Below are 15,978 nucleotides of genomic sequence, written 5' to 3'. Positions count from 1 at the left end.
TTTGTTGTGCAGAGGATGGGGGGGCGGGGGGGGGGAAATCATTCCAGCAGGTTTTGTAATGGAAAAAGTGATCGTGTACAGTATTCAGACATGTTGCCAACCATTTTCAATGCAATCCTTCTAGTAATTTGTCACTGCATTGAAAGTCTTTTCTGAGTCCTTTTTACCCTGTAACTCTGACCTCTGTAGGCACCATGAGTGAGTCTCCAACATTCTTTTTTAGTCACTGCTGTTTTAACAGCTTGAGTTCTGCTTGGCATCTAACAAAACCCATTTTTCTGTGCCCATAACTGTAATGTTCATTTATTAGATTTTTATTTCACCTTTTTTTTAATCAACTCAGGTTGGCATACATACCTAAATGTTCCAGCTTCCCACAACAACCTTGTGAGGTGGCTTGCATTGATAAAGAGTGACTATCCCAAAATCACCCAGCTGCCTTTCATGCCTAAGGAAACACTGGAACTCATGATCTCTTGGTTTCTAGTCTAGCATCTTAGCCACTACACCAAACTGGCTCTAGATCAGGGGTGAAAGGCTCCCGGATCGGACCGGATCGCCCAATCCAGTAGCGATCTTGGCCAGTGGTTCGGCGATCCGGTAGCAATGGCAGAGCATAGCTCCGCCCACCCGGCCAGGTGTCATTACTTCCTGGTTGTAATCAGGAAGTAATGTGTTTTTTACACATTCGTTTCACACACCTGTGAGCGAAACGAGCGCGCATGGCATGTGTGTATCCTTCTGTGTGTGTTCATGGGCCATATTGGTTCTTTCAATGCAATGGATTTTTGCAGTAAAGGTATCATCCAACTTTTAATACAAAACAGGAATGAAATTAAACTACAGCAGCTGAAAGATAGTGAAATTAGAAGATCTAGTCCTGGGACTTTTGAATGAGCAAAAGGTTTGGAATCCAAGGAAAATCAAGGCTATTCTGATCTTGGCCATGATTTGTTCTGCTTGTTTTTTAAAATTTTAAGAATTTTATACTGCTTTGCTACATAGAGCTGTAAGCAGTGTATAAAACAGCAGTAATAGCAATGAAGTAACTTAGTTTGAAATGAAATACTTAATTCAATGAAACAGTGAATTCTCACAGTACTGTCTAATGTCTTATGTATAGAGAACTTAGGTTGAATGGCTGCAATAGTAGTATTATCCTCCTCTTCCTTACTACCCCCTATTATTGGGATGATGATGATTACTCTGTTGCTTTACATGTACACTGAGAGCTTCTGCACAGGAGACAAATTCCTTGTGTATCTAATCACACTTGCTAAATAAAGTTTTCTAATTCTAAATTCTAGTTTGGATAAAGGCAAGGTACAGAAAAGCTTTTGTGAACAGCTTCAGTTATTCAATCTCCGAAGATCTTCTGGAAAAAGCCAAGTCCAGCCCTTTTTAAGAGCTTCCAGTGCAGGCTGGCACACAGGAATAGAGCTGCCACCCAGCATGCCAATCCCTTTATCTCCTTCCACTGTAGTTCATGACAGAAGGAAACTCTCCACAAGCTTTCTCTAGCCACCTGGTTTAGTGAAGAAAAACATACCTGGGATAAGGTAAAGGTAAAGGTTCCCCTCGCATAAATGTGCTAGTCGTTCCCGACTCTAGGGGGTGGTGCTCATCTCTGTTTCAAAGCCGAAGAACCAGCGCTGTACGAAGACATCTCTGTGATCATGTGGCCAGCATGACTAAATGCCAAAGGCACAAGGAGCACTGTTAACTTCCCACAAAAGTGGTCCCTATTTTTCTACTTGCATTTTTTACGTGCTTTCGAACTGCTAGATTGGCAGAAGCTGGAACAAGTAACGGGAGCTCACCCCATTATGCGGCACTAGGGATTCGAACCACTGAACTGCCAACCTTATACCTGGGATAGGTAGACTCAAAAATACCAAACCAGGTAAGGTTTCTTTGTTCCTGTAACCAGTGGAGAAGCAAACTATCTACCCCACCAGTAAACTTTGTTCCCAGCTCCTTTGCTCCATATATTGTCCTTTGGGAGCCAACATTGGACTCCCATGGCTTTTTGCCATTACCAAATTGAAATATTATCTCCCCATCCTCAATACTGAAGAAAATTATACTGGCATAAAAATGTGCTATCCCCATCATGGATCCCTACTCTAATTAAAATTTCTAAAGACACCCTGTAAGGCAGTGGTCCCCAACCTTTTTATCGCCGCGGCCCGCTGAGCGCGCGCAGGGGTGGGGGCACGGCCCAGGAGCTTTTGCGCACGGCCCATTGCGCACGGCCCAGGAGCCTTTGCGCTGCAGCGTTTATGTCCCCCGGCCGCTGCGCGGCCCGGTGCCAGGTACTCCACGGCCCGGCACCGGTCCGCGGACCGGGGGTTGGGGACCACTGCTGTAAGGTATACTGATCATGTGTCCATTATTATAAAGAACAGTCTTTAGTTCAGATAGCTTCCTTTAGTTTTATTTGTCCTTTATTTTAGTCATTTAACTTTTACCTTACAAATGGTACCACTAAGTGCATAGTCATTCACGTTCATCTGAAAACTAAGAATTTGAATTTTATGCTGTTTAATTGTAGATGGTTTTATTAGAATATGCAGTTTGGTAAAGGTTTTCTTGGTTTGGGCTCTTGAATTTTCCTCTGTAAAGGAAAGTTATACATATAATCAATTGAAAGAAAAAACAAGAAAACATGGTCACCATACTGTAAGGTTATGAAAACAGAGCCTAATAAGAGCATAAATGCTACTTTAACTTCAGAACACCTTAGGACAGTTTAAGGCTGGTTGGCTCAATGGCCAAGGATGAGATGAAGGCAACTTAATGGTGACACAGCAGAAGAAAAAATAATGCCGACACACTATAGTTGGGCTCAACAAAGAAGGGGCCAAGTCTCTAAGTCTAGGTCATTGTTTTATTCTGGACAGTTCAGCTGTTCTGAATTTCTTGTTGCTAAATATAGATGACACTTTCAGTTTTACTTCTGTACATAAGTCGTAACATGCATTTTATATCCTCTTTCAACCCCTTATTTCTATAGCAGTTTTACTGCTAAGTTTTTGCTTCCAAGAGGGCTGTCTTTACTCTCAAGTATACTGTCTTAATTTGTTTTAGTTATTTATTTATATACCAAATTTAGAAACTTCCCATCTCCCTCACAGAGTGATTCTCTTAATGCCTTTGCAAGAGGTTTTACACTGTTGAATTGCTCATGTCAAATAGAATAGAATAACAGAGTTGGATAGGGATGTCATCCCTATCAATTGCATTGTAGGCACTTCCTCTGCAGTATGCATAGTTGCTTTTTCAATGAGTTGGGCAGCATATAAATTTAATAAATATCCATTCTTTGTGCCATGGTTAAATAATGTCTCTAAGTTTATTGGAATGTTTATTCATGCTACTATCGGTAGGAGAATAGTCCCTTTTGAATGAGATCCCTCAAAGATCTGTGCCCTACCTTTGGATAATGTGCTAGAGGACTTTAAAAACTTGCCTGTTCTGCCAGATCTTGAGGTAGACCTTGGAGCTCTGTAGGTTATGTTGTCGTAAGAAGGACTGGGTTTGGCTGGACATGTGGGTTTTTCATGTTATTATGTCTTTATTATTTCTATTGGATATGAAGCACCTAGAGTTATTTTGGAGTCAGATGGCAGAAGGAAGGGAAGGGAAGGGAAAGGAAGGGAAGGATCTTCACTGTGTAGAACATTCCTTTGAAAGGTAAAGGTTCCCCTCGCACACACTGTATGTACTAGTTGTTCCCGACTGTAAGAGGTGGTGCTCATCTCCGTTTCAAAGCCGAAGAGCCAGCGCTGTCCAAAGATGTCTCCATGGTCATGTGGCCGGCATGACTAAACACCAAAGGCACACGGAACGCTGTTACCTTCCCACCAAAGTTGGTCCCCATTTTTCTACTTGCAATTTTTATGTGCTTTTGAACTGCTAGGTTGGCAGAAGCTGGGACAAGTAACGGGAGCTCACCCCCATTACGCGGCACTAGGGATTCAAACCGCTGAACTGCTGACCTTTCGATCGACAAGCTCAGCATCTTAGCCACTGAGCCACCGCATCCCTTAACATTCCTTTACCTGGATTCTAATTATATGGCAAAGCTCTATGGTATAGTGTAGAAGTGATTTCTTGCATTTGTGGAAGGTTGCCCAGAAGGATCTGAATTAATGGGTTCTGTATGTTGATCTCTACTTTTCTCATACAAATCTAATCATGTACGGAGCGAAATAAATGAACTGGAGTTCTCTTTGTAACCTTGCTTAGATTCTGTCATATTTTATCTTATACTGTATTGTAATAATCAATCTGTATAACCTTCAAACTCACAGGTTTGTGTTTTCTCCTTCACTCCCAGTAAAACAGTTTGCTTTTCATATGTAACCCTTTTTCTGAGTATATAAATTTATTCAGTGTATTAGTTGCTTCCTTTGCTTCTTCAAAGTCTTTCTTTCATTTGTGGCGCAAGACATCTCATATTCATGCCTTTCCAAAAACAGCAGTTTTGGCAGCCTTTGCTTCAAACACAAAATTTCCTGGAGGCTTTTTGTTAGTTGTTTTTTTTTATTTTGATATTTTAGTTTCAGGATCTGCTGTACTTGATGCTGCAGATTTTAAACTGATGCTCCCTTAATAGACTGATATTTGCACAAGCAAATTCTACTTCAGTTATACAGCTGTTGATTAACTGAATTCAAAATTGCTTTATTTTTCCAAAGCTGCCTTTAACTAACAGAATAGAGTTGGAAGGGACCTTGGAAGTTTTCTAGTCCAACACCCTGCTCAGACAAATGATTATAGAGCATTCTAATTTCTACTGTTGTGTTCTATTTTTATTTTATTTTTCATTTTCCAATAGATTGGGCTAGAGACACTATTATTCTTAAATACTATCTATATGAGAGTTTTTTCCTTTTGCAATCCTTCAGTTTTTGGCAGCTTTAAGAGCCAAAGAAGCATAGCAGTTATGAAAATGAACTATGGATTTGGCGATTAGTTCATCTATAGCAGCATTTCTTAAACATTTTGCTCTCGGGCCTCCTTCCCAAATTTAATAATTGTGGAGGACTCCAAAAGAATGTTTATTTGTGTGGATTGTACAGTATTTATCAATATTTACTGTATTAAAAATTAAAGTTGATGCATTTGTAGAATATGTATTGAACCATGTAAAAATGACATTAAACCCATTAGATATTAATATAAATATAATGTTTTTCATGACAACATTTTAATGACTACATTTTAATGACTACATTTAGAGAAAGCAATGAAGAGTGACATTCTTTTAAACGTTTGCAAATCTGTTCAATATCTGGCAAATAATTCTGATTTTGCAGACCACTCAGAGGGTCTTGGGGGGAATCCCAGGGGTCCTCAGACCACACTTTAAGAAACCTACAGTATAGTGTAACCTACAGTATAGCCACAATGTAGATAACCCATCTCTCCCTCTCTGTTTCCCAGCCTACAATAATCTCAGAATCCTTGAGGTTAATGTCAAGAGAACATGCCTTTCTTACGTTGAAGGCGGAGTAAACCCAGCAACATCCATGGGAAATGTGGATCAAAAAAGTGAAGAGGTGGGCACAGCAATGCAATCAAAGTCCTGTGCCATCTTCACTTTTGACCCTCTGTGGGTACCACTGCGTAGACCTATTCAATGACCTGTTTCCTATATGTAAATATTTACTGCTGTTCAACTGGCATCTGATAATTATTTGATGCTTTTACACTTCTTCCGTCAGCAAAAGCAAAACTTTAACAAAAAGGCTGAATAAAAACAGGAAATGAGGTCTAGTGCAGAGGTTTGGGACCTGTTATTTAAAAAAAAGATGACAAAATCTCTGATTAAGAAACAAAGCTCCAGTGCTGTAATAGAAAATTGGCTTCATCTGAGTGATTTTCCCCCTTAGTCTTTCATCAAATTGCCTATCAAATTTTTGGGAAAACCTAGGGTTCCATGGAGTACAATTTGAAAACCCTAGTCTTGTGTTAGCCCTCATTGTAATTGTTCTAGTATTTCAGTTGTAATAAGCAGGATTTTTTCATGATATCTTAAGTAATTAACAATTTAAAAGTTCTATTCTAAAAAATTGTTTTAAAAAATCTATTTATTAATATAAATAAAAAAGAGCAACATATTCAAAATCCATATAGGCAGTGTGTTGTCTGGTTACAGTTCTATTCTGAAGCAGGGTAAACTTGGGTGAGTGACTTCTTAGAGAACTATTGCACATTTGAAAGGAACACAAGTATCACTGCCTTTAAAAAAAAAACCCTCTTCTTAAAATAAGCAGACATTTTGTAAATAAAGACTGTTGTTGTCATATCAGAAATTGAAAATCTTTTTAATTTTTTTAAATCCCCAAAGATGAATCACTCCTCAAAGTAAAACAAATGCATCAACTAATCCTATCCTAGCTAAAGTCTGTGAAAAGGAATAAATGTTGACATGTTTATTATGGCATCATCACACAAATAATGCATCTTACAGGCTTGTATGGAATATCAGTCTGCCAGTACATGTCAATTGAATGATGAAGTCATGAACTACAGTATTAATATAGCAATAGTACTTAGATTTATATACTGCTTTACAGTGCTTTACAGCCCTTTGTAAGTGGTTTACAGTGTCAGCATATCTCCCTCAACAATCTGGGTCCTCATTTTACCCACCTCGGAAGGATGGAAGGCTGAGACAACCTTGAGCCTGGTGAGATTCTATCTGCTAAACTGCTGTCAGCTGGTGATCAGCAGAAGTAGCCTGCAGTACTGCACTCTAACCTCTGCGCCACCACGGCTCTTTTAATATGTACATGAAATACATATATTTCATACACACACACACATGAGAGATGTGTGTACATTGTTCTACAATATACACAGAGATATGATTTTCATGTCTGCAATATAGCAATTTACCTGGACATGTTTTACAGGAAGCTTCTGCTATAAGAAAATTCTTGAACACAGGATTGACTTTCTGTAGTATGGACTGTTTAATTCAATTTCTACAACCACCTATATCAGTCAATGACTCTGGGCAGCTTACAATTCAAAAACTATATTACAATTCAAAATATTACAAACATTTTAAAACAGTAAAAACACTAAAAAAACCCAGATTAAATATATATAGCAGCCGAGATACAGTTAGCAATACAGCCAAGAAACGGGGCTCAAAACACATTCAGCAGCCCAGTCATGGGAGCCCACCTAGGTTTGTAGGGCCTTATGAAAGGCTAAGAGGGGTGGGGCCATTCTGATCTCCAAAGGGAGGATGTTCCATAGAGCAGGGGCCACTGTAGAAAAGGCTCACCTTCCGGTCTCCGCCAGCTGAAGGGATCTACAGCATGCCCATTCTGCTTGATCTAGTTGGACAGGTAGAGAGATTTGGAAAAAGACAATTCCTCAGGTGTCCTGGGTAACATTTATTGCTAAGTCTGATGTGGAAATTGAGAATGGTGCCAATAATCGCATCACTTATAGAAGGGTGGCCTGTGATATATAGCTTCCTCAAACCTCATTAACCATCGATCAAGTCACCAATATTGCCCTAATATCTGAACTCAAATGTAGAGTTAGTCTTTGATTTACTGCTACAACTCATCCCAAAATTTCTGTTGCTAAGCAAGGCAGTTGTTAAGTAAGTTTTGCCCCATTTTACAGTCTTTGTTTGCCGTAGTTCTTAAGCAGATCACTACAGAATCATGCATTCATTAAGCAAATCTAGCTTCCCCCACTGACTTTGCATTTCAGAAGTTGGCTGGGAAGGTTTCAAATGGTGATCACATCGCCCCAGGACAGTGCAACTGTCATAAAAACATGCAGTTGTCAAGTGCCCAAATTTTGATCACATGACCATGAGGATGCTGCAATAATGGTAAATGTAAAAAATGGTCGCAAGCCACTTTTTTCAGTGCCATTGTACCTTCAAACAGTCACTAAACGAATGACTGTAAGTCAAGGACTACCTGTAAAATGAAATATGAGGCAAACTCATTTTTCAATAACTTTGAAGCCTTTGCGTTAATCCGTGTCTGCTTATACAGTAGAACCTCTGATTACGAACGCTTCTGACCACGACCAAATCGGGTTCCGACCAAAAAATTCACAATTTTTTTTTTTTTTTTTTTTTCACAAATAAAATATACAATCCTGCCACCATGGTATAATATGATTACATTGTCCATAAGTATAAAATCATTCCTTTATACATACATATTTGCCACCATATATATATACATCATCATATATCTATTCTATCCCACCTTTTCTGGACCCAATCGTACCATACTTTCCAACTGTTATAAAATTCTGAATCTTTTTTACCATTGATCAATCTAGTTAATCTATCTGATTCCGCACACTCATTAATTTTATATATTATTTTCAAATCTATCGGTAAGTATTGATTTTTCCACTCCTGCGCATACGCTAATCTTGCTGCAGTGATAATGTGAATCAACAAGAACCATATATCTGATTTAATATTCAAAGGTTTTGCCCCCAATAGGAAAATCTCAGGTCTTAGTTCCAAATTAATCTGTGTAATTTCCAAAATCCATTGCCGTATTTTTTTCCAATATTTAACCGCCTGCGGGCAGGTCCACCATTGGTGAAAATAGGTTCCATTGCTGTAACCGCACTTCCAACAGCAGGCAGATGTCCCGGGAAACATTTTAGCTAATCTCGCCGGGGGGAGATGCCACCGGTAGACCATTTTATATATGTTTTCTTTATATGAGGAGGCCATGGTTAATTTCATATTTTTCAACCAAATCTGTTCCCATTGCTGGAAGTCAAGGGAATATCCAAAAAATTCACAATTTTTTTTAATCTGGTCACGAACACATACTCAGGTGGCGATCAAACATGGCCGCAGCCAATTTCCTCTTCCGCACCATTTTTTTGTAAGCGCCAAACAACAGACCTCATGTGGCCGCTGCATTAATTTTGCATTAATTTTGGTTAGGTTCAGGTCATGACCAAATCAAGTTGCGACCAAAGTTATGGAACGAATTATGGTCGTGACCAGGGGTTCTACTGTTTATCAGTGAAAGGCTTTGTGAAAGAATATGGATAGGAAAGGAAAGTACTGTACCACTTTCTGTTTTATTCCATCCCCTCACCTACATATTGGAGACATTAGAGCTGTGAAATAGTAGCAGTCTCTACTTCAGAAAAGTTAAACTAACATATAGGTAGTCCTCAATTTATGATCATTCATTTAACAACCATTTGAAGTTACAACAGGACTGGAAAAAAGTGATTTACAACTAGTCCTCACACTTATGACTGTCACAGCATCCTAGCGGTTTCATAATCAAAATTTGGGCACTTGGCAATCCGCACATATTTACAATGGTTGCAGCATCCTTGGGTCACATGATGGCCATTTGTGATCTTCCCAGGGGGCTTCCATCAAACAAAGCCAATGTGGGAAGACGGATTTGCTTAACAACAGTGGTTCACTTATCAACCATGGCAAAAAAGGTCAGGCATGAGTCACTTAACAATGGCATCACTTAGCAATGGAAGTTCCAGTTCTAATTGTCATAAATTGAGGACTACCTGGACCTAAAGTCTGTATTTATTTGTTGAAAATCTGGCCACTTACATGTAAGTGCCATGCTAAGAAATCGCCTTTTCTCCTGAAGTTGTCAAGTAAGTACCGTGGAGAAAGAAAGAATTTGGTAACCAGATGCTCCAGATCTGTCCGGTTAGGAAATGAATCTATCATTTAGAAATCTGGGTACCCAGAAATCAAATAGAGTTCAGACACATAGAGCTTTGGGATCATCACTCACTATTCTGCAGAAGGGACTTTTTCTTGCCTTGTGTGCCCAATAGGTAGATAATACTGATCAGTTTGGAAACAAATTCAGTAGACTTGCCCACTTCCACAATTCTGTGGCTGTACTATCAAACTCCTTCTGGAGGTCAAATTCCCACAAAATGTCATTATCCAATGCTCAATGCAGTGTTGACCTACCAAATGAGAACTTTCAAAAGGCTTTATCTACCCCCTTTTTCTCCCACCAGGGCTCCTCTATCTATGGGCCACATATTGTTGTGGTCTGCCGGCGGCCTGCGGAGCTGGCAGCAGAGTCGGACAGTGAGGAGGCTGGGGAGGAAATAGGCCAGTCCTGGAGTCTGGGGAAGGCTCAGACGAGAGCTCTGCATCGGAGGTAGAGATGGGGTCAGGGCCATCTGGGAGTTATGTGCGGACTCCAGAGCCTCCAGAGTTGGACATCAGCGAGGCAGAAGAACAGGGGGAGCCTGTTCCCAGTGCGCGCATACGCAGAGCTGCCAGAAGGCAAGTGTTGTGGTCCACCAGCAGCCTGCGGAGCTGGCAGCGGAGTCAGACAGTGATGAGGCTGAAGAAGAACATCGGCCAGTCCTGGAGGCTGGGGAAGGCCCGGATGAGGGCTCTGCGTCAGAGGCAGAGATGGGGCCAGGGCCATCGGGGAGTGAGGTTCAGATTCTAGAGCCTCCAGAGTCTGATTGGGGTGAGGCAGAGGAACAGGAGGAGCCTGTTCCTAATGCATACATGAGAAGAGCTGCCAGAAGACAAGAGCAGCTCAAGCAAAGAGGACAACTTGGGAGTAAGGCCAAGAGATGATTGGCCCCTACCATAAGGCTTAAAACAGACCAGCAACGGCGTTTGGGCTTTGCTGGAAAACAATGTTGGTAGCTTTGTCTTCTTCTTAGTCTACGTCTTGTATTTATTTTTGTATCTGTGACTTCTGAACATTTGCCAAGAAAGGCCTTTGGCAGTTTGCCTAATTGGATCAAGGTTTGCGATAGGACTGAGGAATTTGTGTTGAGAGGAATTTGCTTTAATTTAGTTGAACGACACTGGGAATGAAGTAATTCTCAGCTGTTCGAATAAAGTTTGTTTGTTTTTTCACTGACTGATTTTCCTACTACTTACTTGGATCACAAGTACCTGGGTCACAACAGCAAGAACAGTTAAAATGAAAGGGACGACTCGGGATTAAGGTTTGGAGATGATTGGCCCCTCCCATAAGACATAAAGGAGGAGCAAAGGGACATGAGTCCTTTGCAGGGAGCAACTGTTTTTCGTGCTGGCCGGTTTCAAGACTGCAGCTCTATGTTGACTCTGTTCCGTGTGGCTTTGCAAAGTTAATTGCCAATTAGGTCTTGGCAGCCTGTTAAGGAAGATAAAGGTGGGTGTTTATCAGCCTTATCAGAAGAACTGTGGCAGACTTCTGTCGGACTCTTTACAATTATTTGGGACTCCTCTGTGAATGAACAGATTGGAAATGAACAGGCTCTAAATGAGCAGAATTCACAGCCGTTGAAATAAAAAGAGGGTTTTTGGGACTCATTCATTGTATGCTTTTATTGTATCAGGAAGCCTAGGTCAGAACACATATAGAGAATCCATAATTATTGACTCTTGAAATCTATAACTGTTACCACCTTCCCAACTACTGGAATGGCTGCAGAAGGCACATGTTTTTAATAGCTTGGATGTTAGGGATCTTACAATCTAATCTACATTAAAGACAAGCAACAAGACTTAACTGCATTTGATTCTTATTATGGGAAATGCAAATATATAGTACAGTAATTCTGTTTAGATTGGCATGCAGCCTGTTAGCCTTCTTAAGGTTTTTGAATTACATTTTTATGAATTTTGGCAATTGTTGTATTGTGCATTTGGACAACTTGCTCATTTTATACCAAAGGTTTTGTCCTCTGTACTGAGAATATTTGGAGTGTTGCAGTTATGACTTGCTGTCCAGTTTCAACTCAAAAAATGTGCCTTTCATTTAAGGCATGGTTTGGACTATTTGGACCATTGCATTTTCTTGAAATAAATTGGATTAGGTCCAGCTAGTGTTGAATTTATTTTGTTTTCTTTGAACCCTGCAGTATCAGGGATGTAAAGTATATTTTAAGCTTTTCCTATTTTTGAAAATTCGTTCTTAATCTTGATTCAATTCGCTAAGAAAGTGTTTCACTTACATTTAGCATATTTCTTCTTGCACACTTGTTATGCCTTTACTGCTCTACCTCCTCTGCTTCTTTGCAGACCACAGTGCTGCTGCAGATATCCCAGGGTTACCTATCTATGAGCAACAGATTTTGTCTAACTTCCTTTGTTGTATTGAGATTCTACCTGATCTCTCCCTCAATCACACTGAAAAACAGAGAGTATGAATGCATCTTTAAACAGTACCTTCTTTGCTATGTACAGAAAGATAGTTGGCTCAATCTTTTAACTCTTGTTCAGTTTGCTTATAACAATAACTCAGTTCATACATCTACTTAGATGTCATTTGTTTAGCCATCTATAATTACCGCCTACTCCTGCTGGAAATACTTTCAGGCCTTCTCCCATTCCAGAGACCTCATTTTCTCCAAGTTATTTATGAAGGATCAATTGGACCATGCAAAGGCCTGTTAACTATCATCAATATCACCCCTTTCCATTGATGATGGAGACTAGATTTCTTCCCTTAGACTGTCTAAAGAGATGGGTGCCAATCCTGTGGCATTTTGTTGGCAGCTTCTAGGCCTGGAATGCGTCTCCATACCCCATCTTGGTATATGAGGTACATATTGGATTACAGTATTAGATCAATGAACCAGAAAGCTGTCAGGAACAACTACCCCAGCCAGATGCATTTGAGGAGGTCATCCTGGAAAAGGTTACTTGTAGTACCCTGTTTTTGTGAAGTGCTGAGAGCTAAGATCAGAAAGCAGAGGCTCTCCATCATGGTGCCTATGCTATAGAACAGCCTCCCTCTTAAAATGATAAGACTGGCCTCCTATTCAATGCCCTTCTGGAAGCTTTTAAAGACAGATTTCCTGGAGGGCCTTTGGCTACCTATTTTTTTATGATTAGGTTTTATAATGATTGTCTTGGATGTATTGGGCACTGTGTTTTTATTATTTTTTAATCATTGTGGAAATTTTACTATAGCATGCCACATATATGTATATTGGCCTGATGTATGACCTACCCCATTCATGTCTGTGAAGCTTCAACTATAAGCAGGATCCTGAATACAAGGCTGAGTGTCGGGACTTACTGTGATACTTGATGTAAACTCTGACAAAAAGGGAATCTGGGCTTTTGTTTACCTTCTACTAAAGCTTTAAATGAATTATAGATCTGGTCTGCTTTGTGCACTTTTAGTGAATTGCCACCAAAATATGTGTGGCTCTATTCAGCTACTACAGCAAAGAAAAAGAATAATCCTACCATTGAATCAAGGTATTCCCTACTTGTGGGTGTCTCCATAGGCACAACGGGCTTGTTCTTTTGGACCTCAATCCTGATGAGTACCTGCGTCTGCAATGCACCGCTTCTAGGAGACGACAAACATGGGTGTGGAGAATGGAGCTGCCTCCTGCTCAAAAGTATGTAAGTAATAGCTTCTCGCTGCATCAGTCTGCAGTTCCAAGGGCTTAGATAAGGGCATTGGAAATATTTGGAAAATGTGGTTCCAATAAAGCCGTTGCCATGTGGCATTCATTCCTGGAGACAAGGTGCTTATGTTAGGCTCTTTCTCTTTATGTGCTATGGAAACAGCAGATGATCCCCTGCCAAAACTTCAAAGGAAGGAGCATGGAAAATAGCCGCACACACCCACTTACCTATTTTGCTAGTATGAAGGAGTGAACAAAGCATACTTATTTTCCTGAAGCATTTTTGCTGTTTCAGTCAAACGGGGGATAACTTTTAGTGAGCTGAAGATCATTTACACTCCTTTGGGCAGGCATTCTTCCTCAGTGTACGATGACACTTTGGCAAGTTGTCAGAGCTTGGAAACCTGCGAAATGGTGGTGAAGTGGTGGCCAATGGTGAAAGAATATGCATCTATATACCCCTCAAAAGGTAATGCCTCCCCCACACCAACTTCAGGGTTTTTAAATTGCCAAAGGCTGGTGATAAAAGAACTTTCTTGCAGCTCTTTGTTTTTTATTTGTTTCTTAGAGCCTTAGTGTCTTCTGTTCTTCCTAATACAGTATTTTTTCCAATGCTCCCTGTTTTATATTGTATTTTTTCTGATGCTCCCTGTTTCAGGAATGCATTTTAACATTCAGTTTCTTCCCTCCTCCTCCTCATTTTGTTACTCACTTTTTTTACACTTGATTTTAAAAATGTTAATTCATCATCATATGTACCCAAATGATGTGTGCATATAAAATTGCCATTACATTTTGTTGTAAAAAGTATCTAGAAAGCCATAATGGTCTATTTTTAGTAGAAGACATTGCTGTTTTTGCACAGCAAAATTCATATTCATATTAGTGAAAAAGTAAGGAGAGAATGGCTGATCCTATTGGCTATTCAGGGTGCAAAATGCATCTTATGGGCCTCAAATAACTCAGCTCTACCTCTTGCAACCCCAAGAACAGGTTCCCTAAAATGATCTCGGCTCCAAATGTTGGTCCATTTAAAGTATGGTGACTTGATGGAGGTTAAAATGCAAAATAAGTCTTTCAGAGGCTTAAGACTTTAATTTCTTCCTTTTATCCCCCTCCCTGCCCCAAATCAAACTAACTTTGGATTCCATCCCTGAGTACTTTAGTGAAGCCTTTGACATTCCATGCAAAGCCCAAGAACACCTCAAACTGACATACTGTACAGTACACCTCAAGCTAAATACAATCCAGAAAGGTGTGTTATTTTATCAGATGCTACTATTAAGCTTCTTCATCTTCTCTTCCCACTTCTATCCACACATCTTATCCTTCTGTATAGCTTTATCACTCCCAGTTGGGTTTCTGTTCCTGTTTTTAATCTGATTTAGAGAGGAGGTGGTGATCTAATTTGTATCAACCCCAATGCCCCGCAGGAGGCATGGTATATGTATGTGCAGATGTCTACATGTGTAGTTGGGCATGGTCTAATCTGGAATGGAAAAAGTGTTTGGGGTGAAGACAAGGAAATAACGGGGCTTCTTTCTCTGTATATATAATCAGTTTCCAGATAGAATGGGCTTGAGTCTTGGGAGGGTTTGAACAAGATCTCCTTTGTATTCTCATCTCTGAAGCAACTATAGAGGAACAGCTTTCTATGCGAAAGTCAGAAAGTCTCATCTGAAGCAGAACTAAACTAGATAAAAGCACTGAGCAAGAGATAAATAGGATAATATCGGTAAGAAATGGTGATTCAAAACTTAACATCCTTAAGTTGCAATTTAGTGGCTGTGCCACTCCACTTTTGTAGCTCTTGATATTTGGTTGTTTTCTTCTCTCTATGATGGTCTGTGACTGTTAACTCATTAGCATCTTTGGATGATAAGGCTTATTTATCCATGAGTGAAACTTGAGAACCTATTACTTTTGGCTAGACTTTATAGAAAATACAGTAGGTATGGCAGGAACAAGAAGAATTTATTCATTTTCCATTGTTCAGTGATCAAGTTCTTACTCAGGCCTTTTGTGACTCACATTGCATAGATGTTTATAAAGAAATGATAAGGTGCATTGCGTGATCTGACAACTCCTTCCTTTAAAAACCTGCCAGTCATAAACTCATTCAGTTACTTTAGAAAAACACATTGTGTCAGCTTCAGTCTACACCCCAACACCCACTCCTGTACCCTCTAGCCTGCAAAACAGCAATAATATTGACCGGTTCCAGTGTATTATGGTAACTCCTGAAAATATGAGTAAATTGGAAAAAGCTGCAAGCACTTGAACACTTTCACTCAGGAAAGCCTTTCTCTTGTTCCTAAACAAACTCTAGGTTGTTTTTAAAAAAGCAAACAGAGAGGAAAGCAGTTGGGTTTAGTTCTTGGCATTTTTTTAAAAAAAAAATCTGACATACGATTGCCTGATTTGGATGTTTTATTCTAAACTTCAAAAGCATATACTGGGGAAGGAGGAGTCATTGACTCACCCATTCAAAACCCTTCCCTATGTTGTTTTTCACCCAGTTAACACTTATTGATAATTTTGGCATCCAGCTTGTGGAAGAATGAGCTAAAATGGTTGGAAGAA

General features: G+C 39.9%; 1 protein-coding gene across 2 annotated transcripts in view; it reads left to right on the top strand.

Moving 5' to 3' along the window:
* S1PR2 (sphingosine-1-phosphate receptor 2) overlaps positions 1–15,978 on the top strand; it is a 64,272-nt gene that overhangs the window by 27,379 nt on the left and 20,915 nt on the right. The window contains exon 2 of one of the 2 annotated variants that reach the window (XM_070935214.1): positions 13,270–13,390. The gene's annotated coding sequence lies outside the window, so the exon portion shown is untranslated. Of the gene's footprint in view, positions 1–13,269; positions 13,391–15,978 lie in introns of those variants that run through there. The other variant, XM_070935216.1, reaches the window with a different exon arrangement.

This window comes from Pituophis catenifer, unplaced genomic scaffold, assembly GCF_029215685.1.
Source record: "Pituophis catenifer annectens isolate HBS135680 unplaced genomic scaffold, rPitCat1.0.hap2 SCAF_2, whole genome shotgun sequence".
Taxonomy (NCBI): domain Eukaryota; kingdom Metazoa; phylum Chordata; class Lepidosauria; order Squamata; family Colubridae; genus Pituophis; species Pituophis catenifer.
This window is presented reverse-complemented; position numbering and strand designations above follow the sequence as displayed.